Raw genomic sequence first — 17,130 nt, 5'->3', positions numbered from 1 at the left:
AAAACCACAGGATCTTTCATGAGTACAAGTTACTGTGACCTTTGCTTTAATGCCTCAGGACAGAAGATTCAGAATAGCTTCTCTTGACAAAGTGCTGGTATAGTACAGGTATGTGTAACAGTACTACTTCTTCATTCCTCACCTGTCTTAAGTTTCTGATTTTGTTAGTCTTGGATAAACAAAAGAGATATTCTTGAAAAAAACAGAATAACTATAAAAGAAATCCGGTAGACTAGAGTCAAGCAGTGTTGCTTTTCAGTGGAGATTATGAGTTCACAGACTTAGAGAAGCTATTTTGTAATGTATATGGTACCAGTATTTCCAAAATTGAAATTTTCCTTCCTGACTTCATGAAATGATCGCGGTCTTTAAAACTTGCTAGGGCAAACATGCAAAGCACCGTACCAGAACCCAGTGTTATCGGATTCCAAGGATGAGGATAGAAGTACAAACTAAAGACCAAACAACAGAATATTCTGTAGGAATAAGAAAGAGCAAAGCAAGCGAACGGCAGTCTGTAAGTGGACTGAAAAACAAAAACATTTTTATGAATAGAATTGTTTGACTTTAGACAGTGTTTTCCATCTGTAGATTGCAAAACATTTTAATAATTTTAATGAAAACATGACAGTGTGTTTTTTGGGAACTAAATATTATGTCTGTTTTGCATATGGGTAATGATACCAGTTCTCCTCTTCAAATACTGCTCTCAACTGCTCCCTTCGAAAGCTGCTAGTTGAAACAAAATTGAGCTGTGATGATGGAAAAAGTAACCAGGTTTTTGGACTGAAATCCTTTGAACCTTTCCAGATTATTTTTTATATGACAGTCACAGGAGTATGCTTACACAGTGAGATTGCTCATTGTGTCTGGTTAAGCCATGTTAATTAGAAACAGGACTATAGACTCATTGTGCTATTATATTCCTCTTTACATGTAGCTTGATTGATATATTATGGCTTTGTTGAGTTAATGAGTCACAGGAGATGCAAGCATACTTTTTTTTGTTCAAACAAGGTTAAAAAATGTTACTCCACGTACTATTCAAAGTGCTCAGGAAAGGACTGGTCACAGGTTCTCTATAATGCAAATGTCATGAATGGATGACAGGGCTGAATCTTTCTTATGTGATCTTTTCTTCACAAACCCAAAAATCTTTCCTATGCAATGCATGAATCAAAACAGCAACTGATACAAAATATCTGTGGCTTATTTATTTATGGTTTATGAAGTTTACAGACTAGCATACAGTGAGAATGATTATAACACATTCATAATATTTAAGTACTGTCTTTTCTTGAAGGTATGAAGTCAGAGAAAAATTGAAAAGAAATTAAACAAAGTCTTTGTCATCTGTTCAAGACATGCGCTAATATAAGCCCATTATTACAGCTAACCTTGGGAGAAAGGTGGGCACTTCTGTCAAGCAGGTAAAAGTGGGTCAGACTCAAAGGTTCACTGCATGACCTCCTGAGGTCCCTTCTACCTGTATAAGGTAGAAGCTTTTATTTTTTAAAGCCCTCTTTTTATCCCATGCTTGTTGCCGTTACATGCCGTTGTGATCCCTTTGGGATTCTGATCGGACAGCACTGGCGCTCACTAGGCCTTGAATGAATAGCACTTGGTGGAAAACAATGTATAATGTTAAAAGTGAAGAAAGGAAAAATATAAATTGGTATGGCTTGGGGAGTCAAAAGAAGTTAAAAAGCTACCATTCTCAACTTTTTGCCATTTATCCTTTTTTACCATCTATGAACTGGAAATAGCCATTCTAGTCAGCTGCGACACTGTCACCATCCATAAGAGCATACCCAACCCATATCAGTACAGTGCAAAACTGCAGAGCTTAAACTGCTGCTTTGGCAGCTTGTTGGTGGTGACTTTTAATTTGTGAATGGCATTGAAATCACTCCAGTTCTGATTACAAGAACTAGACCCAGTCCTCAGTGAAAAAGTAGTTTGATTCTCCAGATGCCAGGCGCTATACATCATGTAGCAAACATTGAAGAACTGAAAGAAATGCTTTCAGTAAGAAATCTTAGTAAAATCTTAGTGCAAAAAGATTGCCTAAAACAATTTAAAAATATGGACAATCAAATTAAATCATGCTCACTTTCTTTTTTTTCCCATTCTTACCAGTGATTGGCTCCCAAAGAGTAAATCAGAAGAGCATTTGACCTAGGCAGTTAATTTCAGGACATGATCAAACTGCAGTTTGGCAAATATTCTGCCAGGATTCCAGACTGTTTGCTTCACACCTTTTTTCTTTTTACATGAGTTTAAATCTTATCATACCTTTTTCTCCTCAACCTGTACCTCTGTTCTCTCTAACTCTCTTCCTACAGCTCTATTTTTCCCCCAATATCCTTGCTCTAAGCCTTTCCACTTCTACTTTTATCCTTGAGTTGGCCTTCAATTATCATCTTTCTGTTTCATCTCCATTTTGTAATTTAGCTTTTATTTTTAGGGTGCTGAGGGGTGCTCAAGAAGTTTAGAATTTTTTTTTTCAAGAGCTGATGGACTCACTTCAGAGTGTGATGTACTTTTGGACCCTACAGCGTTCATGAAAGTCCAAGGAAAAAAATGGCATTATATCTATGTATCCTGGCAGCCTATTATAGTATTCCCCCATTCATCACATGAATGATTTCTGCAAGGAATGTGTTGCAACCTTCTCTTAAAGCAGCTGAAAGACTAGAGTCATTTTCCTTTAATAAAGGGGTTTCTGTCTCTGGACCATGAAAGAAATGCTGCCTCTTTCTCAAGCTTGGCTTAAATATTTGGGCACTTGAACACTGAGCACAGGACAGTAAATACAAAGTTATTTATCAACACACGTGTGTTGGAATGATATGGACGTTTACATAAGCATTCTACTCTTTTGCAGGGAATGTGAGATAGTCCAGCTCTGCAGTGTTAGAACTGATTTTGAATGTGACAAAAAAAATTGTTTGATCTTAATCAAAATTAAATACAGTTCTTTCATTTCTTGCTGCTGTTGCTACAAGTAGAAGTGATCACAAAGTGTTATTTTAAAATATGGCTGAACTTAAGCCCAAATTGAATCTTGAGCTGCAGACTCAACTTCCTCATTCCCAGGTATGGGGACTTGTTCTTTAAGCACCAATAAATTTGTTCCAGATATGAATATGGATATGCACAGAGTGCCTCAGGATTTATGTTTCTGGTTAGAAATAAAAGTAATGTAATTGTTAAATGTCCCAGTTTCCACTCCTGTTTATCCTGTGTTTCTTGTTTATTGTTTCTTCTTACAAGACTCTGTACCCTAGACAGTGCTAACTTTCAGTAGTTATGCTTTTTAGTATTTTGGTTTTGGTCTTGAGACTGTTTTACCATTTGGTTATATTTCACCAAGGAAATTGTGCAGGTTATATTATTTAGTGAAAACAACTTGCCAAGATGCATAGGGAGAATTGCTTTGGTAAGAACTCTGTGAGCAAGACACAAAAAAAGTATATTTGGAGGTCTTTAGTGCTCAGGGACATGCACATATTCTAAAATTAATTGATCCCAGTCTGTCAAAGGCTTTTTTCATGCTAGAATAGTATGGAAGAAAATCCAGATGACAGAATGAAGCATTATATCATGCTTGCTAGGATCCTGGCTCCTTGAGGGGCTTGTATACCTCACTCATTTCCTTCTGACCTTCAAAAGGCACTGAAGATGTTCAGAGTCCTTCCTGGGACACTCAGACTCTCCCAGGATGAGAAGGGAATACCCATAAGCCCTCTGCAAGGATAGTGTCACCTTCCTATGTAAAAACAATCCTTGGAACAGATTCAATTTTTTACAGTCAGTAGCTGAAATGCCATGTCTTATGGAAAACTATAGATCCTCTAGTGTTATTAATATCCTACCTTTGGGACACACGCACGTTGACCTCTATTCCCAAAATATACCTTTGAGTGCTGGAAGTATTTTGTACAAAATATAAGGCAAATATTTTTACACAAGGATTATTGGATCTGATGGAAGAGGGATAATTCAGACATTCAAAATAATTTCTAGAGGTAGGTGCACTTTGTAGTGTCAAAATATTGAAGTTCTTGATGCTTAACAAGATATTGACAAATTTCATGGCCACTGACCTCTGTTTCTAGAAGAAGCTACTGATATCTTATATCTGTCTTTCTAATTTTTTTTCTCTGACTGCCCAATGTTAAAATGGGCCAGTCTATCCAAAGTTGATTAACATCACACCTCTTCAAAGATTTCTCATGCTGGTAACCCAAAATATGGACCCTGGGCATGCTAAAAACACAGAATGCATTGCAAGCATATTTAGAAGTCAAATGTGAGCTCAAAACAGGCTGTGCATTGAGATTTCTGCCACATAACACCAAAGAGTTTATTGCAGTGACAATGCTAGAGTAGTCCTTCATCTGCAGTTCAGGCTACCATAGTGGGAAATCTATGTTGGTGTGCAAAAAGCACTGCATGCTGCATCAGTGGCAGTGGCAGCTTCTTTTTGGGTGGAAGTGCTGTTTGCTCACGTATCCTGCAATAGATGGTGCAAGTGCTTTATTGCTTTTTTTTGCAGGGGTGCTGCATGTGGTTCTCTGTCAAAGGTTGGGTTGGAAAGCAGCCCTGTGCCAGTGGGAAGACTCAAACACCCAACAAAATGGAGGAGTGAACAAGGGAGAGAAAAATTTTCATAGGGGTCTAGAGGGGTCTGAACGGAATTGGAACAACTCAAGATGTCACTGAAAGTTGCTGGACTGAGTGGCAGGCTGGGATTTTCTCTGCAATGCCAAAAAATCTGTGTTCTCACCTTCCTATCTGTGGCTGTTCCAGGGGCAGTGGGGTTGCTGTACATCTAGAAAGAGTATTTGCCTTCTGCCTGGGCATCAGACATAGAAAGGGAGTTGGCAGCATATCTAATGCTTAGGAACATATGAGCAAATGCTTCCCCTACAAAAAGATCAGCAGCCAAAGCTTCCTCAAAGGGACAGGGGTTTTCCATGAACATGTAAGCTTAGGATACTTGCATTGCAGCAGAATGCAGAATTGTGGATATAGCAAAGAAGGGAATATGCAAAGTAAGTGCTGCGGTATTTTGAGGCAAAGCCCTGAGCTATCAATGATTTGTTCTGTGCTAAGGATGTGGGATTTGCTGCTTCTGGCATGTGCAGTTCCTCAAAGCTTGAATATGAAACATGGTCCTGGGGTTTTTTTTTCCATTTTTCATATTTTCAGTGTATCGCTGAGATGCTCATTGACTTCAGCCACTCTAATAACTGGAGTAATGGAAATTGGGGTTAATTTTTTTTTCTTAAATGTGATGTTTTCACTGATTGGAAAGGGCTAGATCAAACTCTGCTCTGGGGGCAAATGACCCAAAGTATGGCAGGGTTAATAACTAGAAAGCTTTAAAGTCAAGAACCCCGTGCTCTGCAAGATTTGGTGGCACTGCAGGTGGGATGTATGTGTGGAAAGTATGAAAGGTGACAGCTGGACAGTAAATTCATGTAGCTGAGGAGTTTCTTTGTTTTATGCTTGAATAGCATTTGGCTCAGTGGCATTTTGGCCTGTGACTGGACTCATCATACAAATAAATGGACTGTTTTCATTTTGGCCTTGAAGGGAACAGGCATGTGTTTGTGCTGCATACATTATGTGAGCAAATTCAGACCCAGCATCCTCCTGTTACATCCAGGAGAGCTTCAGGTCAGAGCAGCGTTTCAATCAGCTCCTTCCAAGTTGTTTTTGGTGACTTTGTGATTTAGCTGTGTTATGGTGCCCAGGGACACAGGAGCCAGCTGGCAAAGGTCCTTATTCACAGCCTCTCAAAATCTACTTTCATGGGCTTTAGTGGGATTTGAATTAAGGTTGTTAGGCTGAAGTTCTCATTGCTTGGTGCCAGTAATTGGGTCAGTTACTCCAAAGTGTTCAGCACTTATGATTCTTGTAACAGCTTTCATAGTCATATTTTTCAGAGAGTCTAGAGGCATGTTTAAGCTATAGAAAGAGCAGTCACAAACATGCTATTAGCATCTAGGGGATGCAGAATTATTAAATGTGCACCTTCCACATATGCTCCAGAAAATACTGGCAATGATAAAACGTTCTGTGGTGCTGATAAATACTGCTTTCACACACACAGCTTCGATAGATCTGATACGTTTCTCAGGAGAGCAGAAACAATTACACTAGTTACATATCCTGAATTTTCTTTCCTCCTTCCTACCTGTTTGCTACTAATAAACAGAAAGCTTCTAATTTCCTTTGCACACTGGCATGCTAGAAATTAATGGAGTAAATGCACATGCTGTTTTACTTTGCCAGAGACTGGCTTATACAACAGATTTTTACTCTGTAAGACAGATTTTGCTGTATTTGTGCTTTTTTCATCTCCCCCTGAGGAGTATTAACTCAAAGCAATCACAAGACACCCATCCTTGCCTGCTGCTTCTTGAACTGCTATATCCTTTTCTTTGCTTCTTGCTTCTCTATTTGAAGCTTTTTTTTTTCCTTTTTTGATATACAAGGAAACAGCAACAACCAAAAAACCGAAAGGGTGTCTCCTTTCCTAAAATAATAACTATTTGATGTGAGAAAACCTAAAAATGTAGAACACTTCTGTTCACATAGAATTTACTTTCAACAACTGTGTTCTTTCTACTCAAATGAAGATAGGTAGAGTGCTCTCTAAAGTACAATATTGGAAAAGGAAGATGGGTACACACCTGGATAATGCTGAGCTGCTTGTGAAGCTATAGACACTGCACGTTTATGACTTGGTTTTCTGAGCGATCTCCAGAGTTTGAACGGATTACAGTGATATTTTAACAAGGCTGCTGGCATCCATCTCTAGCTTTCACTTACTAAGAAATCTAAAAGATGGGAGAATGTAATTATTTTCACGTAAGCTAAGTGCTAGCGGCTGATTGTCACGAGAACTTTGATGCTTAAAAACTTCATCTCTTGTAAGGCAAACAGGTAAGTCTCACAGGCTTCTCTTCCACTGTTTTGGTGAGGGGAAAGGGGCTTGCAGGGGGCTGGTGTCAAAGGGAAATGTGTTTGATATGAAGGCAAACTGTATTTCTTAAATTTTAAACATGCACTATTGCACATAGTCATTTTCTATCTGTCAGGTTACAAACCTTCTACCTATACAATAACTATTATTTCTTTCCATAGCTGAGATCTGGATCTCACTCGAAATTAATCCCTAAATGTATGCAACTTTTATACATTTATATACTATTGGAAGATGATGTGTATGTCAATCATCTGTGCATAGTGAAATAACTGGTTTTATCCTCCTATAATTACTTCTGGGTTGATTCCTCTGGTTAAAACAACATTATTCCATATGATAAATGAAATAACGTGTATAGGATTGTACTTTCTGAAGATTTTTTTGATCAGTTTTTCCCTGAAAACATGATTTCCTGAACTGAGATCTTTTGGCAGCTTACTTATCAGATGAGGTCTGCATTATTGTAGAAACACTGTGGTAAACAAGGGGTTTCCTGGCTTGCAAGTGGGAATCTAACAGCATCAAAAATAGATATTTCTTTCCCTTTCACCCTTGAAAGAACACTTATTCTCTTTGAGTAATGGCACTGCTATGCCTCTAGAGGTGAGGCTTTCTATTTGAAGACTTTTAACATAAAAGCACTGATTACCATTTAGAAAAAAAAAAAAAGACCCTTTAACCATAAATAGGTTTTGTCTTAATTAAGTTTTTTTGTGTCCTCTGAGAACATTTGCTAGCTTATGTATTATTAGTTATTGAAGGACAAAGATTTTACATGATTCTCTAAGATTTTTTTACAAGAATAGCAATCAGAGAATGGAGCATTTTGAGTTAAAAAATAAATATTAATACTTCTTGCTTGCTTGTTTTAAAATATGGTTGTTTACAGAAAGAATTAATTTAAGCTCCATTTCCAATCTGGCTATGATAATTGAAACAAATCCTGCTGGCAGACATGATTATAAATAAACTTCTAAGAATAATTAGAAGTGTAATTAACAGAAGACTGAGTTATTATCACTTTCTCCTCTGTATAGTAATTCTGCATAAAAACATGAGAAATGGCTCTCATTAAAATCTCACAGCAGAGAAATCCACAGAAGGGAGTGAGACATTAAAACAAAGCATTCAAGATGTGCAAACACTGTGATTAATTAATTAGAGACCAGCACCAAGGAAAAGCCTAAAAGCAATTGAGATATTTTAGAAATAGATATATCATAAAGAGTTAACATGTTCGGGCTGGGTTTGATTTGTCTTGTTTTGCTGGGGTTTTTTGAAAGACGATACCTCAGAGTACGCTGTGGATATATATTTGTATATTTTGCTGTTATCATTTGGCTCTGAGGAATCTGAGGAAGCTTTATTCACCAGTAAAGCTTTCAAAATATAATCAACAGAGTGAGTATTTCAGAAGGATTTAAAAGAGCCTGGCAGAGGATGGCTGGAGTTTTCTTCCCCTCAGCTAAGGGGCATTCTCTGTCAATCTTCAGGGACTTTCTGAGTTATTCCCAGGGACTTTCACCAGAAAGATGCTTACAAAGGTACCTCTGCTAGTGGCAAAAAGAAAACCAAGCTGGCTGATGAATCTGTTGTGAAGCAAAGACTAAACAGGCATTTGAAAGGTTTTACCAGTCAGAATACTGGTATTCTGGAGACCAGCTATACTCAGAATAGAAATGCCAGCAGTTACTTAAATCTGGCTTCTGTCAAATTCCTCAAAGCGTGTTTCTTCTAGTACTGTGCAGTATCATGGCAACACCCATACTCTGCATTTTGGAGTATTGAATAATGCTTAGGACTATTTTGGCTGCTGTGCAATATTCATTGGAGCAGCATCCTGTGTATGATGCAGTAATTAAAAGGCCTAGGTGTGAATCATTGGAATATTCAGGTTACATTACTTTTCTTAATGCTTGGCAGTTAAATCAGGAAAGGAAATCTCCACCCTTTCTATGAAAAGGAAAGAAAAAAAAAAGAGAAGAAAGGGGACAAAAAAAAGAAGAAAAAAAATGAGGGGAGAGAGAGAAATTTTTGTTCTATGGTATTAAATAGTAATGTCATGTAATACACACCTAGGAGCTTAACAGAACTGTAGTAGGACTAATTTAGCCGAAGTCTGTCTAATCCTTCATTAGCATACTATAATTTTTTTGCCCAGTGGGTATATTGCCTGTTGAGAAATAATGTGAATATTTATTCAGCAGTAATAACTGTTGCTGCTTGAGAGCTTTTTTTACCACGTGTGAACATGTTTATCTAGAAAAGAATTTCAGGCAGATGATCACCCCTGGGATTCAGTGAATTCATGCGTTGTATGTCCTATCTTACTACACGGCTGTACAGCAAGATTACTGTTTTTCTAATGAGATTCCAGTTCCAATACAGACACTGCAAACACATCACTGCCTCTCAGAAAATAGTACCTGTCTTCTGGAGTGGTTCTATGTACGAAAGGGACTAGTCTATTTAAGCAGCATTAGAGGTGCAAGTCTGCCTCTATTTGGTGCAATAGGCTAAGCGGTTTCTGTCTGAAACTGTAGTAGTCCCCCAAGACTAAGAGCTCAGCCCTCTTCACATAGAAATCAGGGAGTGTTTTTCTACCTAGGTCAGAGAAGTAGGATAAAACCATATGTTTTGAAATGTCACTTGTGTTCAGTATCAACGACTCCCCCCAAAAATGCAACTGCCACTGCACATTGCTTATACAAAATGGAAGTTTATGTCAAGATATCAATTTTTAAATCAGTTGATATTATGCATTTATATTTCTTTTGTGTGCTGAGAAGTTAATTTCAAACCAGGTTTTCTTTTCCTGAAGAAGAAAAATACTTAGTGTATGTATTTTCTGCAGTGCAAATGGCTGTCTACTATCAATTTTTGATGTAGATGTATTTAAATGCTATTTTTAGCATTAGAATGATGTCAGAAAGCAGTGCTACATTACCTGTACATAACAAATTTAAACTGAAGCTAACTCTGCAATGGACAATTAGTATTGCAATCAATTGTACTGGCTACATGGACGTAAATTAAGGGTGATTTCATTGAAACCAGTGAATGTAGGAGGTTTACTTTTCTATAAATGAAATTCCAATCATATCCACTAATATTTATTTCAGACTAACTTATGAAAATATGAACAAACTGTAAAATTATCAAACACAAGCTGTAACTTTTTATCACTCTCTAGTCAGTTGGTGGTTAAGTTGTAGTAAAACAGAATTTATTTAAAAAGAAAGAGAACAATGAATCTGAAATGTTTTCCATTTTACTAGCTTTTCTTACCATTTATTTACCATGCACTATTTTCTTACTGTTGCAAGTTTTTGACAACTATGGTATTCTAGTCTGATTTGCACTGATGGAAACTAGAAAGGAATAAGACCAGTTGCCATATAGAATACTGAAAATAAATGTTACAGTAATACTTTATTTTAAATATGTTAGAAATAGTTTTTAGGGATGCTAAATATACTGCAGATAGATGGAACTACATGTACATCCTCTGTCATACTTGGGATACTTTTTTTGTATTAAGGTCTATTGCTTATGTTTAGATTTTTCAATTAAGTGCTGATGATCTGGAAATGCCCTCACTGAAGTTCTGATTCTCCTGCATGTATTATGGCATTTAAACTAAAACAGCAAGAAATCAATTCAGTTGTTTGTGTTGTAATTGACTGAATAGTAATTGAGACACAGGATATTGAAGGGTCAAAGTGAGAAACATACCCAGAAAATATATTTGTAAATCATTTTCACAAGTTTTTAATCAAAAATTGGTTCATAATTGAATTATACCTTTAATTTCATATGTTAAAGAATTTTCATAATCTGGGCACATCTTTGCATTTATACTGTATCCTTTACATACAATACTACTTTCAAAAATCTAATTCAGTTATCAAATCACAGATACTGGAAAAGGTGTGGCTTGCAAGGAGTAAAGTGATGGTCTTTGTAGTATTAAACTATGGTTGTGATGAAGGCTTGTTTTGGTAAACAAGTTGTTTCAGTTACTTCTGGTCTCCAGGCTGTACCGGGGCGGGCAGCTGTGTGAACTGGGGAGAAGGTGTCCCATGTCACTCAGTTCACAGTCCTCACAGTGGCCTCTGTGCTGCCCTGTGGGAAGGCATCTCCTGATGACAGCGGGGCTCCTGAGGTGGTCTGAACACACAAGGAGTAATGCTGGTCCACCTCTGCTTCAAGTTCCCTTATCTTCCCTGCTCCCGACTTTTGCAGGGAGATTCCTGGGAGATTTTTCTGCTTCAGCTTCTTAAAGTCTGAAAATCTCTTCCAAGTCCCCTCTGCTCTGCATCAGGCTGGTGTAGAGTAATTGCTCAGCAGAGTAGGGAGCCCACCCATCCTGACTGCCCTCCATCCCTGCGGCACAGATATGCACTCACGGCCAGAGAAAGGCACTGTTTCCCTGGCCTGGGCCACCACTTCGCGCTTGCTACAGCACTCACTTGCCTTCTTCAAGTGTCATCCTTCCACTTGGCCCTCCCCTACACTCTGGACTAGAACATATTGAGAGAAGGGTCTTTTTTCTTCCCATTTGTCTGGGGGCTTTCTCTTGCTATCAGGTCTCAGCAATACAGAGGAGGCAGTCTAAGATCTGAAATGGGCTTCTGCCCAACCGGTTGCCATGGCTGGTTGCACATCCCTGTTGTTTTGATGCCCAGGGTCCGGTAGTGTGGGGCCTATCTGGCTGGAGGGCTGGAACATGGAGGAATGCTGCCTGCCTGATTCAGCTGCACTAACCAACATGGTTTTCATGGGACACCAGCTGTACCAAACACTAGGGCTAGGGAACGAAGGCTGACTGGGTCCTAGCTTGCTCTGGTCCTTAGGCTCACAGGACACTCATTTTCTCAGAGAGGATAATGCTACTATTGAAAGGATATAAAGGTGGGAAGAGAAAAGATAAATAGAAAATGGAATAGGAACGGAATGAGTGCATTAGTCAGCCTTTTCAATGCATAATAAAAAGCATTTATATGAGATTAAATTCAAGTCTTGTGTAAGTGAAAGGGAGATACTGTACTTGTTTTCTGTAAGAGACTGAATTTTATCTAAGCAACTTTGAATTTAAAAATAAAAAAAAGTAAAAAGCTGCTCAAATTTTGACATCTCCAAACTTACCTCTCCTAAAATATTTTTAATAATCTGATAGCTCCTTCTTACATGCTAGTTTGCTTTCATTCTGAAATCACCTGTTGGTTACTTGCTTTCTTTCTGTGGTTGTTTTGTTTTATTGCTTTGCCCTTCAACTCCCTTCCCTAGCACTTTTAATGATATTTCCTCCACTACAGAGAGCTTCAATACTGTTTAGTATTCTGCCTTGTAAAAAATAAAGTACAAAAAAAGCACATTAAAATATTAATACTTTGTTGTCACTCTTTTAAAGATTGTACTGTTGGGGATAAAAACAGGCATCGGCAAGAATGTAAAGGAGTAATAGTGGAAAAGATAAAACAACTACAGCTTATCATGCTAAAACAAATCTTTCTTTACTATGTGTATGGTGAAATAAGTTCATGTAGACTCAGTAATTCCTTTGTAAGTATTTAGGAAATCTCTCCACCTCTCTTTGTTCCCTCAGTCTAAATGTTCCCATATTTCTCTGTATGTTGTATTTGGAGGATTAGGAATTCCCAGTATATGTTCATATCAATAAACATATTGGATGAACTGAATATGTTCTGCAATCTGTTCCACCTCTCTTTGTTCCCTCAGTCTAAATGTTCCCATATTTCTCTGTATGTTGTATTTGGAGGATTAGGAATTCCCAGTATATGTTCATATCAATAAATATATTGGATGAACTGAATATGTTCTGCAATCTGTTTCACAGAGCAGCTCTGCTAACAGGATCTAATGGTCCTTCCTGAGCTTTGAATATATGTGAAGCATCTGGCTTTGCTAAGAAAATGAGGCTAAACTGTAGATCTTCCTTTATAAAGCATGAAAACAGAGTGTGGTGCAGCTAAGCTACTGTCAGAAAAGTTACTGTCTTCCTAAAGATAACCTGTCCCCTTTTCACAAAGACCTGGTGTTTGCCATTTAGATAGGGCTTATGAGATACAGGTTGGAGTTCTTCAAGGGGAGAATTAGATAATTCTGCTGTGTGACTGCAAGCTAAGGCAGTTCTCAGGGCCTTGCCCTTTAACTTGTCCTATCACTATAACAGAATAAAGAGCTGATCTAGCTCAGGTCTTTGACAGTAATCATGCTTGAGCAGTTTGGCCAAGATCTGATATTGCACTTACTGCCAGGTCACGGGGAGAGAAATCTTTAGGTCTTTTTATTTCTTACATCTTACCTGTGCAATGGAAAGACAGCTTAGTCAGTGCTGAACAAACGCCATGATCTGACTAAGGATTTATACAGAACAACAGCGCAAGAGAAATGTCATGTTTCAGACACTGTTGTGTTTTGGGTATTTCCTTCAGACTCTAGAGCCACAGAAGTCAGTAGAAGCCCTGCCACAAATTACAGAGGTCCAGCCCTGTTCAGAATCCATCCCCTCAGTGTCAACCTTGCAGAAATCCTCTGTGTCACTCCTATGGGGCCATCAGTCAGGGTTCTCTAGGAGAAACCCCTTTAAGCCAGCTCTAGTTACTTCATTTGTGGGCCAAAACTAAATGGCCTCATTGCTGCTTCTCTTTTACGTGGAACTTACACACATCAGTTAAAGCAATTAAAAGGTTATGTCAGAGAGCTCCATTTTTCAGTATCTGTCAGACACCTGGGCAATTCCTCTGGATGGTGGCTCTGGTTTAGTGTGCGCCCTTTCAACCAGACAAGTGTCTGCTCTGTCTGAAGTGCAACAGGATAAAGAGGTAAGGAATAAGCAATACAATTTCTGTTATTGCAGGGACAGAACATAAGTGACCACAGCTGCAACTGGAAACTCACATAGGACCCAGGAGAATGGCATGAAGCTGTGTCAGGGGAGGTTTAGGTTGGATTCACCCAGAGGGTGGCTGAGCACTGGAACAGGCTCCCCAGAAAAGTGGTCACAGTACCAAGCCTGACAGAGTTCAGGAAGCATTTAGACAACACTCTTGGGCATATGGTGTGATTCTTGGGGCTGTCCTATGCAGGGCCAGGAGATGGACTTTGATCATCTTTGTGGGTCCCTTCCAGAATAGGATATTTTATGATTCTACGATAACCGTGGAACTTTCTTGCCATTTTAACATCTTTGCAGATGATGTTTGCTTTTCAGACAGAAGCTGCACCACCCTGGCTCACCTACCTTTCGACATACCTGTTTGGGTTTCCCTTGGCTACACCGGCCCCCCTGGCCGGGCACCCCACGCAGGGCGGCAGCGGGGAGATGCCCCCGGGGCTGCAGCGGTGCTGTCAGCGTGAAGGAGGGCTGCTCGCCCGAGTCCTGCCGGTGCCGCGCAGACTGGGGGAGCATCCCACCCCCTCTCTCTGCTGCCCTAGTGGGGGTTTTTTCCTTTTCCTCGCAAAGCTTCCCTGCAGGGCAGCTAAGGACATCCTGGGTAGGCTGACCGATCCCGAGAGGAGGAGAGAGGCGGAGGAGACAATCCCCTCGCCCTGCTGCTGCTGCTGAAGCTGTGCTGGAGCCGGAGCCGTCGATGTGGTTCCCCAGAGTTAGTTGCTCAGCAACCAGAATCAATTAATATGCTTTGCAGAAAGTGCAGGGGAAGCCCGAGCTGCTGTCAGCGAGCAGGCAGGAGGCTGAGGGTGACTCAGGATCCCACTCCCACCTGACACCCATTTGGTCCCACCCCATCTTCTCCAAACACTCCATTAGCCATCATTCTTTCCCCCTCTCTCCTTCCCTATGATATTTAGTGCGTGTGTCCCCAAATCCTTCAGGCAAAGTACCGTCTTGCTCAAGAAACCTTCTGCTTTGAGGGTTTTGGTTTTAGATTTGATTTGTATTTTTGGGTTATTTGTCAAACCTCCAATACTTCTCTAGAAATTCTAATATTTATGTTCTTTGGGAAGGGAAGGGAAGGGGATAGCTGATGTTTTTGTCAGACAGTTTAAAAGATGTCTCAGGATGAAAAGGGTTGTTTGGTAGTACACAGTTGAGCAGCAGCAATGAAAATGCATCATGTGTGAATTGGGAAAGTTTTTGCCTCTCCGTTTATTACAAATCATCAGCACTGGATATATGAGACCAAAGAGGTAGTATTAATTGTTGTGAAACACTTAGATAATAGAACAATTGGGGGGGTGTTGTGGTTTTTTCATATTTTCTCATTTTCAGCATAGTAATTTCAGGGCTTTGGTAAGGTATTATTTTCTGTTTTTTCTTTCTTTCTTTAATTTTCTTTGGAGTCCGTCTGATGACACCACGAATCTGGGAATGAAGAACTTCTTAGAGCTGATTGGAAATGGCATTACGGAGCTGAAACTTAACTGGAGGAAATATATCTCCTGAAGAAGAAAATATAATGCACTATAAGGATCTGACTTCTGGTGAAAAATTCAAGCCTAGAGAAAACTTGTCCGCTTTGTTAGGAAGAATGGGTTGGACAATTTTCTTCAGTTCCAAAGGATATCTGAATGCCATGCTGAGCTTAATCTCTGCAGCATGCTCTGTGCTTCTCATCTCTTCCTGATGCACTGCATGGTAAGGCCTTTTTCCTTCTTTTTAATAATAACCATCTTTCTGATACGGTGAAGAGGTATAAAATAATAGCAATAGTGAAATGAAAATTGAAAAAAATGTAGAAAGGTAACAAAAGAATGGTTGTTTGTATGGTTGTTTCCAGCAGCAAGTGTCCTGATTACTGCAGCAGCTATGTAAGATCATTTCTGTCTTTCTCCCTTGCTTTGTGACTCTGTGTGTGTGTGTGTGTGTGTGTGTGTGTTTGTGCCCACCTGTGCTATCATTTGCCCTCGGACTGGAACATCTGTAGCTGTATTGTACATATTTTCATGCTAAAGAGGATGTTTAGGAATTTGCTTTGACATTTCTCTTTCTTTTTTCCCTCCCTCCCTCCATTCCCCTCCTCCTACCTCCCCTTTCTCTTGCTCTGTCTGTTTCTCTGGGGTCATGGTGCTATACCTTCCCCACACCTCAGTTGTGCACTGACCGCTAGAAGGCAAAAATGGAAGGTAAAATAAATTCCATATCAATGTAAGAATAGTCCTGAATAATATTTATCTGAGCAAATGAAGGCTATAGAACAGTTTTGAATGTCTGCAATATTGGCAGGTACCAAAGATTTACTCTATTTTGTTTCCATGGGAAACAAATATCAAATGCAGACTTGGATCTGTGTTTTAGATACAGTGAGAGGCAGATCCTCTTACACACGTCAGAAAGCCAAAAAACTACCACTGTGAATTATGATCCAGCTCATAAAATAAGCAAACCCTGTATGGGATGTTCTCATATCCAGTAATTTTTGTCACATATTAGAGTAGTGTTGAGAATTACTAGAAATGGCTTCACTGAGTGTTGCAAGATATTTTTCACTAACAGGTGTAATATGGTTTCATCTTCCTGGATGAAAGGAGATATTATTAACTAACAACCCAACCTACAAAAATTTAGGGTCTTTGTCAAAAAATTGCCAAGCTGATCAGGAATTATACAGTGAATGTACTGAGATGGAAGAGCAGATTTATTTTCCAGAAAACCTGGTTTACTTGGATCTCTGTTTCAAAAATTAGGGTAGACTAAACGATGAGAAAGTCATGATGTGAAATATATATATTTTCTTACACATCTTGGTTGATCACTGAGTTTGGAAGACAAAAAGTTGAGTGGTTCTTGAGGGGTAAACTGTGGTAAGGGCCTGCCCCTGCTCTGAGGGTAACCCCTCACAAATCTGGCTGCTTTTAATGGGGTTGGAAATGGAACAGGAACAGGTTTGTGTGCCAGTTGTCACAGGCTGTCCAGCTGGGTATGGAGGTGATGGGTTCCTGGTAGCAGGTTTTGAGGGTGAGAAGGATGAAAAGAGCCAAAGTAAAAAGGCCAGGCCACAGCAGGACTCATGAACAAGAATCAGAGCTTAAATAGTATTCAAAAAGATGTAATTTTGTGATAGTTCCCAACAAATCTCCTCCTTATATGATGAAAGATTCCATAAGGCAGTTTTTAAAGAGAGAATAGTAATGCAGCTTCT

At 39.2% G+C, this 17,130-nt stretch overlaps 1 long non-coding RNA gene across 2 annotated transcripts in view; it reads left to right on the top strand.

Moving 5' to 3' along the window:
* The window catches only part of LOC127479465 (uncharacterized), a 160,637-nt gene that overhangs the window by 116,275 nt on the left and 27,232 nt on the right, over positions 1–17,130 (top strand). Inside the window, exons 1-2 of one of the 2 annotated variants that reach the window (XR_007907571.1) lie at positions 14,664–15,178; positions 15,332–15,626. This is a non-coding gene — a long non-coding RNA (uncharacterized LOC127479465). Of the gene's footprint in view, positions 1–14,663; positions 15,179–15,331; positions 15,627–17,130 lie in introns of those variants that run through there. The other variant, XR_007907570.1, reaches the window with a different exon arrangement.

The sequence above is a fragment of the Manacus candei genome, unplaced genomic scaffold, assembly GCF_025592945.1.
Source record: "Manacus candei isolate 608988 ecotype Guabito, Panama unplaced genomic scaffold, ASM2559294v1 h1tg000067l, whole genome shotgun sequence".
Taxonomy (NCBI): Eukaryota; Metazoa; Chordata; class Aves; order Passeriformes; family Pipridae; genus Manacus; species Manacus candei.
Note: the sequence above shows the minus strand (reverse complement) of the source record. Positions and strands in the feature narration are given on the sequence as shown.